The following is a 6,000-nucleotide window of genomic DNA, read 5'->3' as shown; positions in this document are numbered from 1 at the left end:
TACAACTACTCTGTATTTGTTCAAGGTGACCTGAGCATGCTCATGTGACAATTTATGCTACCTTGTACATGAATTCAAAGTTGTACTTTATTATACAGTATATCTTTGTATCATTTGTTCTGAAATTGATATTGAATTTTATAAAAAGATTTTGGTTGAATTATTTTACAATTTACAAGCACATTGATAGATGGCTTAACAAAGTAGATCATGACATATTGACATTGTTTATACTCGAAACAAGTCAAAGGTTAGACGATTAGGAATCACTAGGACGAATAATGAAATTGACTGTGTATCCTCATGATGCTTACTTATATTTATCACATTTGTAATTTGTCACATTATAAAGTAAATTATCAAAGTTACTCACTTATAGTTAGATAATATCTTGAAACCGTGAATATTGTTGTTGAAAGTACAACGAAGGCAAGTAGGCAACTAACTAAAACTAGAAGAAAACTTTTTAATTATTACTCGTAATTATAAAAGTAATGCAAGTAATCAATTTATTAAGTGCATATTTTGTTTAAAAGAGCCCTTTTTAGCCCAATAAGTCAGCATAGCTTGGCCCATATTTACTACAAGAATTGTATTGTTGGTCGTTTGTTTATGGGGATGTTAATCTTTTCAAAATTTAGTCTTTTTTTAAAGACAAAATTGCCTATTTCGTCACCGTGTTTTTCACTTTTTGCACGTTTCATCCATGTGTTTTATTTTCAGCATTTTTCATCCTTAAAAACATTTAAATTCCCAATTTCATCATTCACCCTAACGAAGGTTAACTGAGTCTGTTAAAACTATTCATAGGGACTATTCACGTAATCTTCAACTAATTAAACTACAAAAATCAATTCGTTCTTCCTCTTAGGTTAACTGACTCAGTTAACGAAGGTTTCGTTAACTGAGTCTGTTAAAACTATTTATAGGGACTATTCACGTAATCTTCAACTAATTAAACTACAAAAATCAATTCATTCTTCCTCTTAGGGTGAACTACACAAAAAAATACGGAGTAATTTAAGTAATATAAAATGAATATTTTTTTAACGCTTTATTAATTTAAATTTGTATTGTTAAAAGCTGTAAAACCAAAGATTGAGTGACATGAATTAGATGAGACTGAAATTTATTACTCCGGTCATTACATCTTTATTGTATTATGTTTTATATGGCCTTACTGCCCCCATTGTAATTTGCAACCTTGTGAAGATAAAGAATCAAGTGTGCTCAGTAGCATGTTGAGTCTGGTGAGTGTAAATCTGATGGCAGATGACTTGATTCGGTGGGAGCCGCCTTCAAATGGCACATACTCAGTTTCAGATGGTATGCTGATTTTGTTACTGTCAAATGTGGGCAACATACCATTTTTTGGGAGAGTAAATTTTGGAACGAGTCAATCAAGTCAAAAACGTTATTTTTCATTGGTTATCTATTTCAAATTTAATTTCGGTGCAACAATTTCTTATCAATAGACACTTCCATTAGATAATGAGGAATTGTGTTATCTTTAACGCTGAAACACGGCTAAAACAGTAGATCATTTGTTTATCCACGTATTTTTTAACTAATTAAAGAAAACTATTCACCCTAACGAAGGTGAACTGCCAGACATAATGAGAGGAGGAAGGAATTGATTTATGTAATTTAATTAGTTAAAGATAACGTGAATTATTCCTGTGAATAATTTTAACGGTGTCAGTTAACCTTCGTTAAGGTGAGGGATGAAATTGGGACTTTAAAATGCTTTTAAGGATGAAAAAAATAGAAAATAAAATACAAGGATGAAACGGACTAAAAGTGAAAAACACAGGGATGAAATGGGCAATTTTTTCTTTTTTAAATTTATAAAACCATGACTACTTGATTATTATACGATAAACACATTAATCAATATCGCTACTTCTGTTGACATATCCGAGTGCCTTAGATTTAATTTGGAACTTAATTAAACTTCTTATATCGAACTTTTTATGTGTATCTAAACTGTTTATGTGTACGTTACCTTATGTTAGATATATCGAATGTGTATGGTGTAAATTGTGTCATTAGAACCTAAGGGTGCGTTTATTTACCTCTTAATAGAATGGTTCAGCACTGAATGCTGAACCATGTGCGTTTGTTTCTGACATCTGAATGACATATGGTGCTGAATGGTTTAGAATTAAGCTCTGAACCATTCAGAGCAGAAACACTCTCTTTGTTAAAATTAGTGCAACATAATCCCTTGATTTATGGGATATTTTCAAAGCATACACATGCATATATTATATTCGTATCTTATTGCTTTATTTTACTCATTTAATATTTTGTAGGATATCTTTTCATGATTTTCCATAAAGATGTTTGTCATCTAGTTTTTTGTTATTTTCTATTGTTAGGTATGCATTTAATATGCATTATGATTTCTCTTGTATTTAAGCATGTGTTGGTGAATCATTTGTAATCAATCGAATACACATTTTATTTCCAGTTGCTTGTTTCATATATTATACTTTGTTTACTAAACTTCAATTTCTAGTAAGTCTTCAATTATTTTATGGTATGTAGAGCTTGGTTTTAAAATTAATCTTTGTGTGCAAATACTCAAAGTTACAAAGCTAAATTCTTACTATCAAAAATGGAAGTCTCAAATGTAAACAACGGTGGTATGATCAACGGTATGGAAAGATTTGTAGGCAACAACTACAGGTATTGGAAGATGTGTATGGAAGCTTATCTCCAAGGTCAAGACCTATGGGAACTTGTGGCCGGAAGTGATGCCATAATTCCCGTAGAAACTCTTGAGCAAGGCGAGTCACGAAGAAAATGGAAGATCAAGTGTGGGAAGGCTCTCTTTGCGTTGAGGACATCAATTAGCAAAGAGTTCATAGAACACGTTCGTGATCTTAACTCGCCAAAGGAGGTTTGGGATACTCTTGAGAAACTCTTTACCAAGAAGAATACCGCACGGTTGCAATTCTTGAAAAATGAGTTAGCAATCTAAAGACAAGAAGGTATGCCAGTTTCTGAATATTTCTTACGGGTCAAAACTCTTTGTTCTGAAATTTCAGAGATTGATACAAACGAGAAAATCAGTGAATCTCAGTTGCGAAGATATTTAATTCGCGGTTTGAAGAAAGAGTACGTTCCGTTCATAACCTTTATTCAGGGGTGGGCTACTCAACCTTCGGTTGAAGAATTGGAGAATTTACTCTCTAATCAAGAAGCTTTGGCCAAGCAAATGGTCAAAGGATTTGAAAATGATGCGGTATTATTTTCAAAAGGGAAGAACTTCAAGAAAGGTTCTTCTAGCAAAGAAAAAGAAGAAGAGCAAACTAGTTACAAAAGTAACTATGAGAAGAAACCTCCCACATGTTACAAGTGCGGGAAGGTTGGTCACATCAAGAGATATTGTCGTTCTAAAGTCACAAAAGCAAACGTGGCTTGTTCAAGCAACGATGATGATGAAGTCAAATGGGAGCAATGTTTTGCCGTTGATACGGTTGTTAAGAAGAATCAATGGATTATTGATTCGGGTTGCTCTCATTATGTGACCTGTAATGGAACTCTTCTTCATGACGTTAGATATCACAATCAAAATCGAGTTGTAATCACGGCCGACAACTCAACTCATCCAGTTAAAAAGGAAGGTAATGCTATTATTGATGTTAATAATAATACTTTTACTTTGGAAGATGTTTATCTTGTTCCTAAATTGACCAAGAATCTAGTTTCGGTACCTCAAATTATCGAATCTGGAAAACATGTTCTTTTTGGTCCAAAGGATGTGAAAGTCCTTGAGAATGTCAAGGAGATTGTGGGTGATGTTCTTTTCACGGGAGAAAAGAAAGGTTCTTTGTTTGTGTTGTCCGTAGGTGAGGCTTATGTGAAGAAAACAAGTCAAACCGACAACGGAGCTATTTGGCATGCTAGACTAGGCCATGTGGGATATCAAATGTTGCAAAAGATATTCTCACATAAGCTAGTTGATGGAATTCCTCAATTAAAGAATGTTCGTGAGGAAGTAATATCCCAAGTGTAGTGACCCGATCTTTTCCATGTTTATATATATTAATTGAGATTGATATTTACATGATTAAATGTTTCTAACATGTTAAGCAATCAAACTTGTTAAGACTTGATTAATTGAAATATGTTTCATATAGACAATTGACCACCCAAGTTGACCGGTGATTCACGAACGTTAAAACTTGTAAAAACTATATGATGACATATATATGGATATATATATAGTTAACATGATACTATGATAAGTAAACATATCATTAAGTATATTAACAATGAACTACATATGTAAAAACAAGACTACTAACTTAATAATTTTTAAACGAGACATATATGTAACGATTATCGTTTTAAAGACATTTAATGTATATATATCATATTAAGAGATATTCATACATGATAATATCATGATAATATAATAATTTAAAATCTCATTTGATATTATAAACATTGGGTTAACAACATTTAACAAGATCGTTAACCTAAAGGTTTCAAAACAACACTTACATGTAACGACTAACGATGACTTAACGACTCAGTTAAAATGTATATACATGTAGTGTTTTAATATGTATTTATACACTTTTGAAAGACTTCAATACACTTATCAAAATACTTCTACTTAACAAAAATGCTTACAATTACATCCTCGTTCAGTTTCATCAACAATTCTACTCGTATGCACCCGTATTTGTACTCGTACAATACACAGCTTTTAGATGTATGTACTATTGGTATATACACTCTAATGATCAGCTCTTAGCAGCCCATGTGAGTCACCTAACACATGTGGGAACCATCATTTGGCAACTAGCATGAAATATCTCATAAAATTACAAAAATATGAGTAATCATTCATGACTTATTTACATGAAAACAAAATTACATATCCTTTATATCTAATCCATACACCAACGACCAAAAACACCTACAAACACTTTTATTCTTCAATTTTCTTCATCTAATTGATCTCTCTCAAGTTCTATCTTCAAGTTCTAAGTGTTCTTCATAAATTCTACAAGTTCTAGTTTCATAAAATCAAGAATACTTTCAAGTTTGCTAGCTCACTTCCAATCTTGTAAGGTGATCATCCAACCTCAAGAAATCTTTGTTTCTTACAGTAGGTTATCATTCTAATACAAGGTAATAATCATATTCAAACTTTGGTTCAATTTCTATAACAATAACTATCTTATTTCAAGTGATGATCTTACTTGAACTTGTTTTCGTGTCATGATTCTGCTTCAAGAACTTCGAGCCATCCAAGGATCTGTTGAAGCTAGATCCATTTTTCTATTTTCCAGTAGGTTTATCCAAGGAACTTAATGTAGTAATGATGTTCATAACATCATTCGATTCATACATATAAAGCTATCTTATTCGAAGATTTAAACTTGTAATCACTAGAACATAGTTTAGTTAATTCTAAACTTGTTCGCAAACAAAAGTTAATCCTTCTAACTTGACTTTTAAAATCAACTAAACACATGTTCTATATCTATATGATATGCTAACTTAATGATTTAAAACCTGGAAACACGAAAAACGCCGTAAAACCGAATTTACGCCGTCGTAGTAACACCGCGGGCTGTTTTGGGTTAGTTAATTAAAAACTATGATAAACTTTGATTTAAAAGTTGTTATTCTGAGAAAATCATTTTTATTATGAACATGAAACTATATCCAAAAATTATGGTTAAACTCAAAGTGAAAGTATGTTTTCTAAAATGGTCATCTAGACGTCGTTCTTTCGACTGAAATGACTACCTTTACAAAAACGACTTGTAACTTATTTTCTGACTATAAACCTATACTTTTTCTGTTTAGATTCATAAAATAGAGTTCAATATGAAACCATAGCAATTTGATTCACTCAAAACGGATTTAAAATGAAGAAGTTATGGGTAAAACAAGATTGGATAATTTTTCTCATTTTAGCTACGTGAAAATTGGTAACAAATCTATTCCAACCACAACTTAATCAACTTGTAT

Source organism: Rutidosis leptorrhynchoides, chromosome 11 (assembly GCF_046630445.1).
Source record: "Rutidosis leptorrhynchoides isolate AG116_Rl617_1_P2 chromosome 11, CSIRO_AGI_Rlap_v1, whole genome shotgun sequence".
Lineage (NCBI taxonomy): Eukaryota > Viridiplantae > Streptophyta > Magnoliopsida > Asterales > Asteraceae > Rutidosis > Rutidosis leptorrhynchoides.
This window is presented reverse-complemented; position numbering follows the sequence as displayed.